General features: G+C 46.8%; 1 long non-coding RNA gene across 1 annotated transcript in view; it reads right to left on the reverse strand.

The window, feature by feature from the left end:
• Window positions 1-14,297, reverse strand: part of LOC131274309 (uncharacterized) — a 72,408-nt gene extending 58,111 nt beyond the window's left edge. Inside the window, exons 1-2 of the long non-coding RNA XR_009181523.2 lie at window positions 14,231-14,297; window positions 13,455-13,642 (exon numbers count right to left, since the gene is read on the reverse strand). This is a non-coding gene — a long non-coding RNA (uncharacterized lncRNA). The remainder of the gene's footprint in view (window positions 1-13,454; window positions 13,643-14,230) is intronic.
• Window positions 14,298-17,833: the final 3,536 nt, after the last annotated feature.

The raw sequence follows: 17,833 nt of genomic DNA on the forward strand, positions 1-17,833 counted from the left end.
GATCCCCGGCAGCGACTCGCCTGCAGCAACCTGCCTGCAGTGCCGCAGCGGAGGCCAACAGGTGGCGCCCGGACAGGGACCCCAGCTACGGCCCCTTGTCTGGCCAGCCCGCTGCTGACCCCTCGCACGGGACCCATCGCTGTCCTCCCGTGCCACCGCTCAAGGTAGGGACTCTCCGGCGTTGCTCCCTTCACCCCCCTCCTGAGCCCTCTGCCGCGATGGGGGCCTCCCTCTCATCCCGTCAGGTTCCTCAAGTCCGCCTGCTCGCTGCCCTCTTAGAGACTCACCACGTGAAGGTCTCTCTCCGTCAGCTACAGCGGTATTGGGACCTTCTCCTACCCTTTAACCCTTGGCTCGTCACCTGTGCTCTCTGGAGCCCAGAGACCTACGAACGTTTAATTCAGCGGGTGACGTCCGCTATGGAGCACGATCGCAAGCAGTTTCCCCCTGGCCTTATCCCGACCCTCGTCGCTATCCGCGCCTGTCTCCAAGGTGTGCCCTCCCCTGCCTCCGCTCTCGCCTGTGAGCCTAGCCACCCTCTCACCTGCGATCCTGATGGAGACGACGCTGCTGTTCTCTGTCCGCCCAGCTAGAGGCCGTGCTCGAACTGGATCCCCCCACAGCCTCCGATCCGGACCCCAACCAACATGGCGACCCCCCGCCTTCTCCCCCCCCCACCGCGTCCTGCAAACAATGCCAACATGGCGCACCTCCTCCTTCTTCTTCCTTGGCGCCCTCTTCCCGCCTTTACCCACCTCTTCCTGTCTCGTCGCCATCCGGTCCCGTCCCGGATGCCTGCCGATCGCCATTTTCGGCTAAACCGGCAGAGCCTCCGGTGCCATCTTGGCCTGTACCTGGAAATGACGTGGCCACTCCTCCATCTTGGCCCGAGGCCAGAAGTGATGTCAGGCGTGACGTCACCGTGCCGCCATCTTGGCCAATCAGGAACACCGTTGCCGCCGCGCCCTCCTGGCCGGCGCCCGGTGGCACCGCCAATGCCTCACCTCCATGGCCCGCTTCACCTCCCGCCTGCCCCAGCAATAGCGGGAGCATCGGGAATCCTCCTCCACCAGCGTATGACACTGCCTTTCTCACCTCCCCCACTCCGCCTCTGGCTCAGATGTTCCCCCTCAATCCCGCTCGCACTCCGCAGAGCCCACAAGCGTGGGTCCCCTTTTCCCCCAAAGACATCCAAATGCTCCGCAACGCGATAAAAGAGGATGGCCTTGCCAGCCCTCATGCCCAAGACCTTCTCGAGCGTATGACCATCCCTCGCTGCATCCCTTACGACTGGATCTCTCTAGCCCGAGCGGTTCTCTCCCCCGGGCAATTCATTGACTGGCGAGCCCATCTCAGTGTCCTGATCGACAATCAGATTGCCGACAATGCTCGTCAGGGTGTGCATTACCCTGCAAACGCATTTCTCGGGTTCGGCCCTTACGGCGATCCCAGCGCCTACACTGCCACCCCGCCTGGGTTTTTCATCCAGCTCCGTGACTGTGTTTTTCGAGCCTTCCGTTCGTGCGCCGCGGCCGCCCCAGAGCCCCTCGTGAAGCTTTTCCAAAAACCCGAGGAGCCATTTAATGAGTTCGTAGCTCGTGTGCAGGCCGCTGCAGAGAGGCGAGTCGTCGGCAATGCAGCCCGCGAGTCCTTCGTTAAGGACATCCTGCAGGAGGGGGCTAACCCAGCTTGCAAAGCCATCATTCGTCCCCTTCGTGACAAGCCGCTCCAAGACTGGGTCCTCGCATGCTCCGGAGTTTCTGGGCAAGCATCTGCGCTTGCAGCGGCTATTGTCGTGGCAGTCCAAACAACCAACACCTGCTTCCGCTGCGGCGAATTGGGCCACTTCGCTCGGGAGTGCCCCAACCTTCCGGCTCTGCCGCAACCCGTAGTCCAGCCTATGGTGCCACCACCGCGCCCTGTTCCTGCCGCCCGGCCGCCCTCCACCCCCTGCCCGCGCTGTGGAAAAGGGTATCATTGGGCTCGCGATTGCCGTGTTCCGAGACAGCCTTTAAACGGGCAGCGGGGCAAGCCTCAGCCCCGCCATCAAGAGGCTCCAATCGCCCCGCGCCAGCCCCGCCCGTAGGCATCCACTGGTCCGTTCCCATGTCGCCCGCTTCGCAGCCGCGCCTCACCATCAAGGTCAATGGAAAGTGGATGGACGGCCTTCTTGACACCGGCGCCGAAATCTCCTGCATCCCACTCTCCCAAGCTCGTGACTTCCCACTCACAGCCGGACCCGTCATCGTAGGCGCCACAGGCCAGTCCTCCTCGCAACAGGCGGCTGAAGATCTTGCCTGGCATGACACCGATGGACGGTCAGGGTTCTTCCGTCCCCTGGTTCTCAGGGATATCAAGCAAGTCCTTTGGGGGCGCGACATTCTTCACCAGTCAGGCGCCGTTCTTTTTACTTCGCAGCCATCGCTGCCCCCCCAATAGTTTTGGCCGTTGCTCGCGTTCGACCTCCAGCACCCGTTCCTCTGCAATGGGACACAGAGGAACCCATTTGGGTGGAGCAATGGCCTATGACTGCCCCGAAACTAGCTATTCTTCAGGACCTCGTGGAAGAGCAGCTCCGTGCTGGCCATGTTGAGCCCTCCACCAGTCCATACAATACTCCCATTTTTTTCATCATCAAAAAATCTGGCAAGCCACGCCTCCTCCACGACCTGTGAGAGGTTAACAAGCACATCAAACCCATGGGCTCTCCTCAGCCCGGCATGCCTCACCCGTCAGCCTTTCTGCGAGATTGGTATGTGGCAGTCCTCGACATCAAGGACTGCTTCTTCTCTATCCCCCTGCATCCGGATGACCGCCCACGGTTCGCCTTTACTGTTCCCCAGCCCAACCACCACCGGCCTGCCAAACGGTATCAGTGGAAAGTCCTCCCCCAAGGCATGAAGAACAGCCCTGCCATCTGCCAGCTGTTTGTGGCTACTGCTATTGAGCCCTTCACCTCCGAGGCCACTATCGTGCATTACATGGATGACATCCTTGTAGCCCATCCGAGCAGCCAAAACTACAAGCTATAGTTGCCAGTCTTCTCTCCAATCTGAAAGATATCGGTCTTCAGATCAACATAGAGAAAGCCGTTTTCCACCCACCGTTTCAATTCTTGGGCTTTGAAATCTCGGAAACGGTCACGTCCATGGCGCCGCTTATAAACGTCCCCAAAACCATGACGCTCCATGATCTCCAACAGCTTTGTGGCCAGCTCAACTGGCTGCGCCCGTCGCTGCCATTCACCACACATCAGCTGCAGCCTCTGTTCCAGCTCCTTCAGACCACTGGCCCACCATCACAGGCACCCACAAAGAGGGTCACCCTGTCGTATGAAGCAGAGTACGCCCTGAGCTGTGTCAACTCTGCCCTAATGGACTGCTTGCTCCAGCGAATAGACCCAGACAAGCCATTCGCAGGACTTGTCCTTCCCACCCGTGGGACCCCCACTGGCCTCATCTGGCAGGACGGTCCACTCCTGTGGGTCCATTTAGCCAAAAGCAAGCTTCGCAAAATCACCCCCCAATCCGTCCTGTTCGCGCAGCTCGCCATCGCCCTGTTGAGCGCTCCACCCACCATTACGGGCGTCATCCAGATGTCATCATTTGGCCCCTTACAACTCAGCAGGTCACTCACTTGCTAAAGGACTCCATAGATATGCAGGCACTGTTCCTCCTATTCTCCGGCCCATTCGATAATCACTTCCCCCAGCACCGCCTCATACAAGGCCTCAGCACGCTCCCTGTCGCAGCTCCTGACCATTTCCCGTTCCCGTCCTCCAAGCCACTCCCCAACGCCGCCATCGCCTTCACTGACGCCTCCAAGCACTGCCTTGCTATAGTCCTCTACAAGCCAAACTCCACACAACCCCTCTGCCACACCCGCCGACATAGCAGCTCTGTCCAAGTGGCCGAATTGAAAGCCGTCACTCTGGCTCTCCAATACCTCCAGGACCAGCCAGTAAATATCTTCACGGACAGTCTCTACTGCCTGCAGGTCTCTCGTATCCTTGCCTTTGCGGCCTTCCTGCCGCCTGCTAGCATCGGCAACCGGGACATCAACCTGGCCTTAGCTGACCTTCAACTCCTCTTAGAGAGGCGGCGACAACCCTGGTTCATTGCCCATGTTAGGAGCCACTCAGGCCTCCCAGGCCCCTTGGCTCACGGCAACCATCTCGCTGACCAAGCGGCCCAAGGTGCTTCCATCAATGCCCTCAGCCCCGCAGCTGCCGTAGGAGACATTATCAACCAGGCAAAGACCTTGCATGCGCGCTTCCATCTTGGTGCGCCCGCCCTCCATCGACTCCTCCCAGAACTTCCCATCGAGACATGCAAACATCTGGTGCGTGCGTGCTGCTCCTGCGCACCTTTGCTGCCCCTGGGGCCACTCCAGCCCCAGGGTGTCAACCCGCGCGGATTGCGGCCCAACTCTAGATGGCAATTAGATGTCACACATGTCGCTTCCTTTGGCCGATGGAAGTTCCTTCATGTTGCCATCGATACGTTTTCGCACCTCTGCTACGCCGTCGCCCTCCCGGGAGAGTCTGCCAAGTATGCCACTCAAGCGCTCCGGGAAGCCATCCTCTTCATGGGAGTCCCTTGGGACATAAAGACAGATAATGGCCCCGCCTACCGCAGCGCCGCCTTTGCCGAGTTTGTGAAGCTCTACAACATCACCCACCACTTCGGCATCGCATACAACCCGCAAGGCCAAGGACTTGTTGAAAGAATTCACCAAACCCTCAAGATCCTCGTCCAGAAGACTAGAGAGACTCAACCCCGCCTCACCCCACGTGAAACAGTCACGCAAGTGCTCATCCAGCACAACCTGATGACCTTTGACTCTGAGGGGCTTTCGCCCGTCCACAAGCACTGGGGGCCCTCTTACCGGCCCACTCCGGCCCCTCTCGTCCTCTGGCGCGACCCGCTCACTAGCAAGTGGACCGGACCAGCGCCCCTTCTCACCCAAGGGCGAGGATTTGCCTGCGTCTTCCTGGAATCCGCACCCCAGCCTGTCTGGATCCCTGCTCGTCTTGTTAAGCCCTTCACTCCACACGGCCCTGCCGACCTTCCACCTCCCGACCCCCTTCCCCCTGATGATTCCCCCCTGCCATAATGATGGCCCCTCTCCGCACCTCACCCCCCCCCGTGAGGTTTTTCTCCTCTTGTCATTGCAGATGACGCCTCCAGTCGCCCAGTCGAGCCCGCCTGAGTCTGCCCCTCCTGCGCCATCACCCGCAGGGACCACGCCAGCTCTCTCCCGCCGCGAGCGACGTCGACGTCGTCTTCTTGTCCGCCGCTTGAGCCGTCTCTCCCTCGAAGATGCCTCCATCGAGCAGCAAATTCTCCAGCTTCTCCGTTGTGCTCGCGCCTCCCCTGCCCCGCGCCCTCCTACCACCCCCCCCCCTCCTACCACCCCCCCCCTACACCTTCTCATCATTATGCTCTCCTTAGCCTCCTCAGCCCAGGCCACGCCCCTTTGGGCCGCCCTTCTTCAACCGCCTGGTTTCCTCTTTCTCTCCCCTCACTCCCCCACCTTCCCCACCATGTACTCCCCCAACTGCGACTTCCTCCCAGAAAGCTGCGACCCCCTCGCCCTTCCTGTCTCCTCGTCATTGCCAAATGTCTCCATCCCTATTCCCCTCGACGCCTTGCAGTTCGTCACCAACCTTTCCACAGCTGTCCTAGTCCTCTCCCAAAGCCATCCCCTTCCCGAGGAGGCCCGGCACGCCCAGGTGTGGCTCACGGAGGTGGCAGGAGGCGGCCATCGATAGGGCCCATCGTGGTCGCCTCGAGCTGCGGGTACGGGTTCTCTGCCCTCCGCATGGGGAATCGGGCATTTCAGCCGCCCTCCCCTCTGCTCACGCCCCCCTCGTGCCCCCACGCCCCCTGCCGGTAGCCCCTCCTCGTTCCTTTCTCTCCTATTTCCCCTCCTCTCACCCCCCTCATCTTTCCTCCCCACAAAATGTCAATCCCACAAAACCTGTGCGTTCTTATTTTCGAAAGAGGGAGCAATTGTCCCCTGCTCCCACCCTGCCTTTCGCTTCCTTATACTTTGCCCGCCTGTTCCTCGTAACCTCCCTGTATTATGGCCCTTCTCAGCAGCAGTTTGTGCTGCTGCCTCCCTCCGCCCCTCCTCCCAGCCACTGTTATCTTCCCCCTCCCAGCCGATCGCTGTTCTCCCCGCCTCATTTCAACCGCCCTCATCCCGTATCTGCCCCGGCACAACCTCGGAAACAACCCCCTCTGCCATCAATGGCTTACGTCATAAACCGCAGGTCCGCCCTTGCCTCTGCAGCCAATCCTCAGCTGCCCCGCGGACATGCCCCTCCCACAACCTCCCTGCCTCCATGACACTATAAAACCCCATGTACTTCCCGAATAAAATCAGACCTGCGCATAGACCTCGTCTCCGTGGTTCTTCTTCCATCGAACCGCGCGTCCCCCAAGCCTTGAGCCGCCCGCTGCCGCCCCGGTCCAGCCGTGGCATAGGCCCGATCCCCGGCAGCGACTCGCCTGCAGCAACCTGCCTGCAGTGCCGCAGCGGAGGCCAACAACTGACCCTTGAAGAAATAGGAGACCTCAGCAAACCAATCATAAATAAAGAGATAGAAACAGTCATCAAAATCCTTCCAAAGATGAAAAGCCCAGGACCAGATGGTTTCACAGGTAATTTGCACAAATCATTAAAAGACAATCTGATAGCAATCTTGCTCAAGCTCTTCCAAAAATTGAACAGGAAAGAACACTAACAAACCACTTCTCACTGTAATATCAAAATCAGGTAAAGATAATACAAGAAAAGAAAATTAAGACCACTAACCCTAATGAATATAGAAGTAAAAATCATCAACAAAATATTTGCAAATTGAATCCGAAAGCAAATTTAAAGAATTATACACCACAATTAAGTGGATTTTATCCAAGTATGCAAGGGTGGTTCAACACAAGAAAATCAATTAGTGTAATATACCACATTAATAAATTAAAGAAGAAAAATCACATGATCCTTTTGATTGTTGTAGAAAAGGCATTTGATATAATACAACATTCTTTCTTGATAAAAGCACTGCAAATGACAGAAATAGAAGGAGGCTTCCTCAGTATAGTAAAGTGCATATATGAAAAACCTACAGCTAGCATTGTACTCAATGGTAAAAGACTGAAAGCTTTCGTGATGAGGTCAAGAGCAAGACAAGGATGCCTGCTGTCACCACTGTTACTCAATATTTTGCTAGAAGTTCTAGTTAGAACAATTAGGCCAGAAAAAGAAACAATAGGCACTCAAATAGGAAAGGAAGAAGTAAAACCTTCACTATTCGCTGATGATGTGGTCCTAAATCTAGAAAATTCTGAAAAATCCAAAACAAAGCCATTAGAACTAATAGATGAGTTCAGCAAAGTGGCAGATTAAAAGATTAATATACAAAAATCAGATAGTGTTTCTATACACTACTGATGAGCAATCTGAGGAGGAAATCAGAAAAAAATCCATATATAATGGAGACTAAAAGAATCAAATATTTAGGAATAAACTTAACCAAGGATATAAAGGACATGTATTCAAAAAACTACAAAACATTGCTAAGAGAAACTAAAGAAGAACTAAATAAATGCAAGGACATTCTGCATTCATGGATTAGAAGACTAAATATCACTAAGATGGCAAATTTACCCAAGCTGATTTACAAATTCAATGCAATCCCAATAAAAACTGTAACAGCCTTTTTGCAGAAATGGAAAAACCAATTACCAAATTTACTTGGAAGGGAAAGGGTGCCAAATAGTCAAAGAAGAATGAAGTTGGAGAATTCTCACTTCCTGATTTACTTACTTAAATACATATATATTTTAAAAGATTTATTTATTTATTTCTCTCCCCTGCCCCAGTTGTCTGTTCTCTGTGTCTATTCGCTGCATGTTTTTTGTCCGCTTCTGTTGCTGTCAGCAGCACGGGAATCTGTGTTTCTTTTTTTCGTTGTTGTTGTGTCATCTTGCTGCGTCAGCTCTCTGTGTGTGCAGTGCCATTCCTGGGCAGACTGCACTTTCTTTCGCGCTGGGCGGCTCCCCTTACAGGGCGCATTCCTTGCATGTGGGGCTCCCCTATGTGGCACGGCACTCGTTGGGCGCGTCAGCACTGTGAATAGGCCAGCTCCACACTGGTCAAGGAGGCCCGGGGTTTGAACCGTGGACGTCCCATGTGGTAGGTGGACTCCCTAACCATTGGGCCAAGTCCGCTTCCCTACATATTTTTTAACTGCATTGGTAAAAAAAGACAGCATGGTACTGGATACAGAGAGACAGACTGACCAATGGAACCGAAAGGAGAACTCAGAAATAGACCCTTACTTCTATGGTTAAGTGATTTTTGACAATCTGTCAAGCCCTTCCAGTTGGGCCAGAGAATTCTATTCAACAAATGGTGCTGGGAAAACTGGATACCCATATACAAAGGAAAGAAAGAGGACCCTATCTCATACATTTATACAAAAATTTACTCAAAATGGATCAAGGGCCTAAATATAAAGGTGACAACCATAAAATTTCTAGAAAAAAAAAATAGGAAAACATCTTCAAGACCTTGTGGTAGGCAGTTGTTTCTTAAACCTGACACCCAAAGCACAAGCAAAAAAGAAAAACATAGATGAATGATACGTCCTCAAAATTAAACCCTTCTACCTCAAAGGACTTTGTCAAAAAGGTGAAAAGGCAGCCAATTTAATGGGAGAAAATATTTGGAAATCACATATCCAATAATGGTTTAATATCCATAACATATAAAGAGATACTACAACTAAACAATAAAAAGACAAACGAACTGATTAAAAAATTGGCAAAAGACTTGAATAGACAATTATCCAAAGAAGAAATATAAATGGCAAAAAAGCACAAGAAAAAATGTTCAACATCATTATCGATTAGGGGAATGCAAATCAAAACTACAATGAGATATTATTTCATGCCTATTAGAATGGTCACTATTAAAAAGTTGGAAAACTACAAATGTTGGAGAGGATGTGGAGAAATAGGAACACTTTTTCACTGTTGATGGAAATATAGAATGGTGCAGTCACTATGGAGGACTGTTTGGCAATTCCTAAGGAATTTGAATATAGACTTCCCATGTGACCTGGCAATCCCACTACTAGGTATATACCCAGAAGAACTGTCTGTTACACGAATAGACAACTGCACACCTATGTTCAAAGTGGTATTATTCACAATTGCCAAAAGATGGAAACAACTCAGGTGTCCACCAACAGCTGAATGGACAAACAAATTGTGATGCATACACATGATAGAATATTATGCACCTATAGGAAGAAATGAAGCCATGAAACATATAAAAACATGGATAAACCTGGAGGACAATTTGTTGAGTGAAGCAAGCCAGACACAAAAGGACAATACGGTATGATTGTGCTATTATGAACTAAATATATTGTTTAAACTCATGGAGTTAATAATTAGAATATAGTTTCCTGGAAATAGAATGAGGTTAGAGAATGGAAAGCTGAGGGCTAATTTGTGCAGAACTGGTAAAAAAAAAGCTTTTTGTTAATCTTTGGAAATGAATAGAAATGGTGAAAGCACATAATAGTGTTTGTAACTGGTGGAATCATTATATGGTATGACAGTGGTTGAGAGGGAAAGTCTAAGGACATGTATGTTACTACAAGGAAAGCTAAAAAATTTAACATAGGACTGTATGACATAGTGAAACCTTAGGTGAAATACGAATACGGGTAATATTATATATATAAGGCTGTTATTTACAAAATATAAATACAAATAAGCTAGAGAGACATAAACAGAATAGCAGCTACATTTGGCAGGGGAAGCATGCAGAGATTGAGAGGTGATGAGTTTTTTGTTTGCCTGTTTTTTGTTTTTAATTATCATTATTGGAATAATGAAAATGCTCTAATAAAGATTGAAGTGATGAATGCACAACTATGTAATTATACCAAATATCATTGATTGTACCTTCTGGATGGATTTATGCTTTATTAGTATGGATCAATAAAATTGATTTGTTAAAAGAAAAAACAAAAACAAAAAGTACACATATTATCATATCAGAAATTGTTATTTAAAATATTTTGAAAACAGAATTTCATTATAAATTTGTTTCCTTTGTATTTTCTATGTATTTTGTTTTATAGATTTAAGAACAGTATTCTGAAAATAAGGTACAAGGGTTTCACCAGACTGGCGATGGGGTTCATGGAGCAGAAAATGTTCAGAGTTCTGAAATGGTGAGAAACTTGGAGAAGGACAGTGGTTGTTTCAGGAAGAAGAAAAGCTTATGCTTGACTTTAAGCACTTCATCTTGATGCTTCACGTTATATATAACATTTCTTTAAAAGCAAAGTTAGGTGGGTATGAAGACTATGTGCACAATGGTTTTGTGAAATTATTTAATACATACTCACTATGTTTCCCCACGGACATGTTCCTGGGGAGCAAACTGATTGACTAATCATATCAATAGCTCACAGAAATTCTGAGCCAAATAAAAAAATATCCATCTTGTCATCAGACTTTGCAGCCTGCTCTGGTGTAATAAAGGCCAATGAAAGATACTTGAGATACTTATTTGCTACCTTTCCTTGCTTGAGTAGAATGTGTAACATATTGTATGATTCCCCCCCTCTCCCAAAAATGTATAGGTATCCAGTAAAAAAAAAAGTTCTATCAACAACTGCCTTGCATGCATTTCAATGGTTGTGATAAGTATTGGAAATTTGAAATATGCTAAAATCCTATCAAATGCTAATGGAAGCATTTGGGAGCTGGGGAAAGAGCACTTGACCAGGAGACCATAGCCTCTGGTTATCACCCTAAGTCTGACACAAGTATCTGTGTCACCTTGTGCGTATTTTATGATTGGTAAAATGGAGATGATGATTCTTGCTCTAACTTACAAATCTACTCTAAGGATAAAATAAGTAGAGTTAAAATGTTTAGAAAGGTTTGGAACATTAAACATGTATTATTCATATGGAAATAGTGAAATATTAATATTATTACCTTTTATGTTATGAATATAGCATATAATGAAAGATTTCTATCTTTTCATTAGAGAAAATGTTCAGTGTAAAAACCTTTAGGACAAATGGAATTGAAAAATATATCTATATGTATAAAAATATAAAATGTGAAAGATAATATAAATATTATCTACCACATAAATTCCTACAAATCCAAAGACATTGAAGCTTATTATCCTAAGTCACTAGATGACTCCATAATAAAATAATTTTTCTATGACTAGCAACAAGCTTTCAAATATGACCCATAGGAACAGCATCAGACAACACTGAATTTATGTATGTGCTGTTTAGATTTAGTGGCACTCAGATCACAAGGGCACATGCATTTAATCAGTGAAGTACATTCAATTCTAAAATTTTGATCACTTTCTCCAAATAATTTTGTTTTTCAGAGGAATCATGCAAGCAAGCAAATGTTGATAAATACTGCAGACAATGGGAGGAAAAACTCCAACATCAGGACTTTTCTTCCTAAACAAATCTCTTCTTAATAATTATGTTTTTCATTGTGACCTGGCAGAGCAGGATTTCAGTACCAACCTGGGTCTTCCATTCTCTAGGTCAATGATGAAAGTTTATTTCTTCAGTAAAATATACCTTTCATATCTGGGACTCACCATATAAATCAAACAAAGAACTGCATTCTAATTCTCTCTGTTACCACAGAAGCATGCAAGTTACTAACCAGAACGTTCTTCCATTTTCAGCTTGAAGTGTTTTCCAACCTCAAGTATGCCTAGAAACATTCTTAAGCCAAGGCTACTGTGATTATATCTGTTAGACTTTTATTCTATATAAATGATCTAAACCAAATGGGGTCCAAAATACTGACACTTATTGCCAATTAGAGTCCCTAACACTCAATAACTTACTACAGGAGACATGAGCTAGAGTTGAGCTCTGAAACTACCACTGCTGAATAAAAAGAAACAACAAAAGAGCAGAGTAAAAGATCCAGAAGTCCTTAAACAATTTTGTAGGCATAAATTACAAATTAATGAAACATGCTGAGGGCAGACACAAAGACACCTAGTTCAAGATATTAGCACCAAGGCAAGACAAAAACCTGGTAAAAATAGTCAGAAGTTCCAAAATGGGTAAGATTATATCCTGGATATCAAAGCAGATGATGCATTTAGGGAGTGCCATTTTTCAGAGTGAGATTTCAAAGACCATTTTCCCTACCTTCCAAATTTCAACCCAGATCTAAAACTTAAAGCCAAATGATTCTAATCCTTTATAAGGTACTCCTTGGCAGTGGGCAAAGCTTTGGTCAATAAACTCAGATTTACCAGCTGGCTTCAAGGGCTCTGCCCCTCAGTGGGCCCTTAGCCTCCTTTCTTTTTCCATTCTCTTGGGTAAAGGATGCTCTATTTGCTTATTGTGAACAGATACATGCTTAGATTTATGAGGTGCTGAACCACAGCAGTGTGGGGCCCTTCCAATTGTTCTCCTAGATTTAACACTGCAAGTGAGCCAAAGCAGGGTCTCAACACTGGTTAACACATTTGTGCTACAAAACCTGTTTGTTATATTTCAAACTGATGCCCCACTAAAAGCAAGAACAGAACAACAATTAAAAAAAGTCTTTACACCCACATGCTACACACACACACAGAGCCCATTCCTTTCCCAGGCCAGGCCCCTGAATATATGAAACCTTCTCTGGGGGGAAGCAGCACTCCCTCCTCAGCTGGAGTCTGCATCTGCAAAGAATGGATTTTTCCTGGCTTCTGATAGTCCGAGAAACTGTGTCTGTTCCTCAGAGGGCTAGTAAATGGGGTTCAAAGCAGAGAACAGAGATGTATAAACAAATGCAAGAGAATGAGAAGAGGGGAAGAAATAAGGAGAGGGAAACTACTAATATCAAACCTTATCCTAGGTGGGCCACTCTCCCTGTGCCTGTCAGAGGCTCCTGAGCTATTTTCATTATAAATATTCATATCCACAGAAGCAAATTCAGAAGCATTTATATCCCAGAGGAGCACAGATCAGTAGATCTGGCAAACCTCATCTCCAGGCTGACCACTTAACACTGTTATCACCGATTAAGGCTGCTTGGCCCTCTGGGAGGGTGTCAGCTCTCCTCTTGTCCTCCATAGGTCCACCCCGTGCTTGGCCCCAAGAGGAAATCAATAATAGGATGCAGGAATCAATACCCAGAACATCTGTCTGGCTGCAGTGGCTCACCTTAGGATCGGAGTTTGGTTAGCCCCATCTATCCTGCAAACCCCCATTCTTCCTCCAACTCTCCACCCCACCAGATCCGCTGGGGGCATCCCAATTTTGATCTGTAGCTCCTGAACTGAAATTAGCCAAAATGCTGCTGACTCTTTTGAGTAAGGAAAGAAAGACTTGGTTATCATTTGCCTCGCTTTCCAAGACTGAGGAAACTTACCAGACCTCAAGGATTGGGTCAGAATCGGTTCCTGCCTCATGGCCCGTGGCGTGCTTCCTGTCGCCAACCGTCCGGCCACCACGTATCGTGGGAGCAGCTGGAGCGGGCTGGGTTTCTGTTCCAGGTCTGCCTGCGTCTCCCTAGGCTTGGTCTGCCGTTGATAGATCCTCTGCTCCTGAGGCATCCAGCTATTGACCCGCCCAGGGAAAGAAAGGAAAAAAAAGGGGGGAAAAATCAATTAACACTAAACAGCTAAACAAAACCCTGCATAGCACAGGCCTGATGCTTACAGGGTAGGAGTTGGGGTGGTCTCAGTGGCAACGGTGGTTCTGGGGGACTGGCTCAGCCAGCTAGAAAAGCTGATGTTCCAGGGACAGGAAGCCAATATGGTAGGCGTGATCACACAGACACACACGCACGCGCGCGCACACAGGGCTGCTCCATCTGACATGCCCTAGTCTGGGAGCAAAGAGGACAGTACAGGTACATATTCATTGTGCACTGGTGGAGGATGACAGATTCACCAAACAAGAAGAAAGGCTGCAACCAAACTCATAGAAGGGGTGGGTGCTTTTCTGTTTATTTTTTTTAGGGGGGGACGCAGAGGGAGAGGAGATATTGTTTTGTTCTTAAAAGGGAATACCATTTATGTGTTGCAGGAGAGTCACCCCAGGCATTTCTTCATGCATCTCCCTATCACACCATCACATGCAGACACACAGGAACCTTTTTAAAGGGGGGGGGGGGGGGGAGGGAAGAAAATGGGGGAATAGTACCTCGGCTGCCAGGCCCTCTCTCTTCTGCAGGAGAAGACCCGGGATTTTTGCATCTCGCTGATTCCAGCTGTAAAGAGTTTACATAGGGAGGGAGCAAGGAAGGATCATGAATGTCAACCAATGAGCAATTAGCATGACAAGACTAAAGTATTGATCCACTAAAGCTCACTGCACTGCTGTAGCCCCAGAGGTGGAATGGCTCCCCTGTCACTAACTCCAACAGTACATTTCAGAAGCCCATATTGTAGGGCTGGCTACTTTTTGTAGCCTCAACCCTTTCTCAGGGTTGGGGAGGGTGACACCCCCAACCTACTCATCTGCAGGTACCAGGATGGATACCATCCTTGGGCTGAAAGCTGCAGAGAGGAGCATAGAAAATGTAAACATTTTGGCTGTTCTCCCATGTCATTGATTTTTTTTTTTTTCCAGCTCCTGATGGCACTGTGCAGTTTTAAGCTTTGTTTGGAGAAAGGCTGGGGTAAAATTCTGCCCTGAAATCTGGGGCTGGAACCAGCATTGTTTGCCATTCTGCATGGTTAGTGACAAAGTGCCTTCTGTAGTACCGACTTCTGGTCAATCCAAATACTCAATTTCCTGTGTATTTACTCATTTTAAACGAGGGTCACGATGGGAGGGGAGAGGTGCTATTTCGCTAAAGAGACACCCTACTCCTAGGTGCAAGACTATAATACATAAAAAAAAAATGGTGGAGCTTACTACTCAGCACGTTTAGAGTTTAGGTGACACTAGTCAAGTGAGGTATGCCCACTGCGAAACTCCTTTCTCTCCATTTACTCCTTCTGTTGTTATTCTTAACCATACTCATACTAACCTTCTTCATACTTTCTTCTAATTTTTTCCCTAGCCATTCCATGCCTCTACAAACTCACTCCTTAAGTATCTCACCATATCTTTCTTTAAAGAACCACTAGCAGTCCATCCTCTCCATGAAATATACTATGCAGTAACAGAAGTGTGGTGACCATTTATTCTTGCTTAAGTTCTACTATTCGCCCAAAACTTCTCCAGCAGTAAGGATATCATGGCAAGCAACACAGATATGTTCCCTATACTCAAATGGCTTCAGAAGAGTTGAATTGATGAGCTACTCGTTGAACACAAGACCCATCTATCCATCCATCCATCCATCCATTTGTTGATTCATTCAGTTAGCGCTTATTGAGAATGTCCTTTCATCAGGAACTGATCTTTTCTAAAAACGCATGGTATAGCAGATGTGGCAAATGAATGCTCACTGATAATAATTTTCTCTTTTTTTTCCCTGGGCACATAGGTAATTATATTTCCCAACCCTCTTGCCGTGGGACCTTGTGACTGAGCTCTGGCCAATGGAATGTGGGTAGAAGTGATGCTTGCCTGGACTGGCTCATAAAAACCCTCCTATAAGAGCTTTCATTCTCTTTTCCTTCCACTGTGATCCTTATGGCAACATATCAAAGTTGGTGGTGCAATTTGGATTCCTGGGTATCTAATTAGAGAAGAGTCACCTGACCCACAATGGACTATGGGATGCAAAATAAATTTTTATTGTGTTAAACTACTGAGATTTTAGGGCTGTTTGTGTTGGTGTAAGTGTAGTTGCTAGCATTACTTTTATTGACTAATAAAAATAGAAAAATAGACATGGTCCCTGGCTTCACAGAGCTTGCAGTCCAGTGGGAGAAAGAGATACTAATAAAATAATTACAAAAATAGCTGCAAAAGCTCAATTGTGATAAGTGCAATAGAAGAGAGGAATATGGGGAAAGAAACACAAATACCAGAGGAAACTGACCTAGATAAATGCCACTGTTACAATTAGTTGTGATCTGAAGGGTGAGTAGGAGTAACCTGGAGGGTGTCCCAAGAAGAAGAACAGATTGTACAAAGTAAGGAGTAAGGAGAAATCAGACACATTCTAGAAATGTGAAGAACCCTAGTGTGAGTAGAACACAGAGAATGAGAAGAGCATAGTGCAACATAAGGCTGAGGAAGAAAGTAAGGGTCAGTCCATGCAGAAACTTCTGGGTTATGGATTTCAGTCTTCATCTTAAAGTCACTGGAAAACTATTGGTATTAGTCAGGGTCCTCCAGAGAAATATAACTGCAAGGCTAGAAACATAGATGTAAATATTTTGAGTTTTATTATAGGAATTGGCTCATGTGACTGTGGGGCTTGGCAAGTCTGAATTTCATAGGGCAGGCTGCAAGTTAGGAACCCTAAAGATTTTTTTTTTTTTTTGTTCTGTTGTTGTTGTTGTTGTCATTGTTGTTTTTTACTTTTTAAAATTGTCTTTTTTTTTTTTAAAGATACATACATCACATAAAATGCTTCTTTTTTTAGATAGTTTTATTCACACTCTGAAGGTTCTGATGAATTCCCCAGGAGAAACTAGCTGTCTGAAGTAGAAACAGAAATTCTTTCTGACTGCTGAAATCAGCAGTCCCCTTTAAGGACTTCGTTGTTCGGTTGAGACTTCTCTCATTGTGGAAGGCAATCTCTTTTGTTGATTGTAGATGCAATCAACTGACTAATAATTTAAATCCACAAAATGCCCTCACAGTAACAATCAGACTTGCTTGACCAAACAACTGAACGCCATAACCTAGCCAAGTTGACACAGGAACTTAACCGTCACACTATTGAAGTGTTTTAAGCAAGGGTCATACCAGAATCAAAGATGTATTTTGAAAAGGTCTGTCTGGCTGCAGCAAGAAGAATGAACAGATAATTTCATTTCCAGCTCTATTGTAGGCCAGATACCCAAAAATCCTTCCACCAAATACACTGAGATAGTCTATATAAAAAAATATAATAAACATTATTTTAGATGAATAGCTAGTCTGCAAAGAGGGAATTCCTCAAGAGCCAGGTACAAAGAGAGAACTGAAATGAGAGCACTGCCCAGTCTCAGTGACTGCGGGGATTGTGTTTTACCACTCACGTGGGACAAATGCTAATGCAAGTTAGGAGGTTGGAACTGAGATCCCTACACAAAACTGGACCCATGAAAGTAAGTTATTCATTGTCACAAGGATTCCTGTCTTTTCCTTGCAACTCCCTGAGAAATTGTGACTCTGTTTTACAAAGTTTGGGGATTAATATTTACTACCCACTAAGCTGAAAAATGAGAATCAAAGTTGGTCTCAGGCCAGCAATATCCCTGTGCCATTTGGCAAGTACAAACTCAAAAGTACTTGGAGGGCTGCACCCTCATATAGGCCACTTGGGATTCTTGCAGCTAAAGCCTTGCTGAGGATGCGCCCACATATTACAAAACTGAGACCCATGACCAAGATTAGCGGACCAAAATAAACAGCAGGTAGATATCTGAGAACCTAAGGTGACAGAACCACTTGGTAGAGACTGAAAAATAAGTATGTTTAAAATGATTAAAGATAAAAAAGCTATACAAAAATAGTAAGGGCTTGTGAATAAAGAACATGAACTAGAACAATGTACTTGAGATCAAGAATGCAACTCTCCTTCCAAATGCGCAGGATGCTTGGTACATGTCAGGATGTGGAGACATCATTTTTATCTTTTCCTTTTCTCTCCCTAGGTTAAATTTGTTATTTATATAGGACAAACCTCTCACTTGC

Source organism: Dasypus novemcinctus, chromosome 18 (assembly GCF_030445035.2).
Source record: "Dasypus novemcinctus isolate mDasNov1 chromosome 18, mDasNov1.1.hap2, whole genome shotgun sequence".
NCBI lineage: Eukaryota > Metazoa > Chordata > Mammalia > Cingulata > Dasypodidae > Dasypus > Dasypus novemcinctus.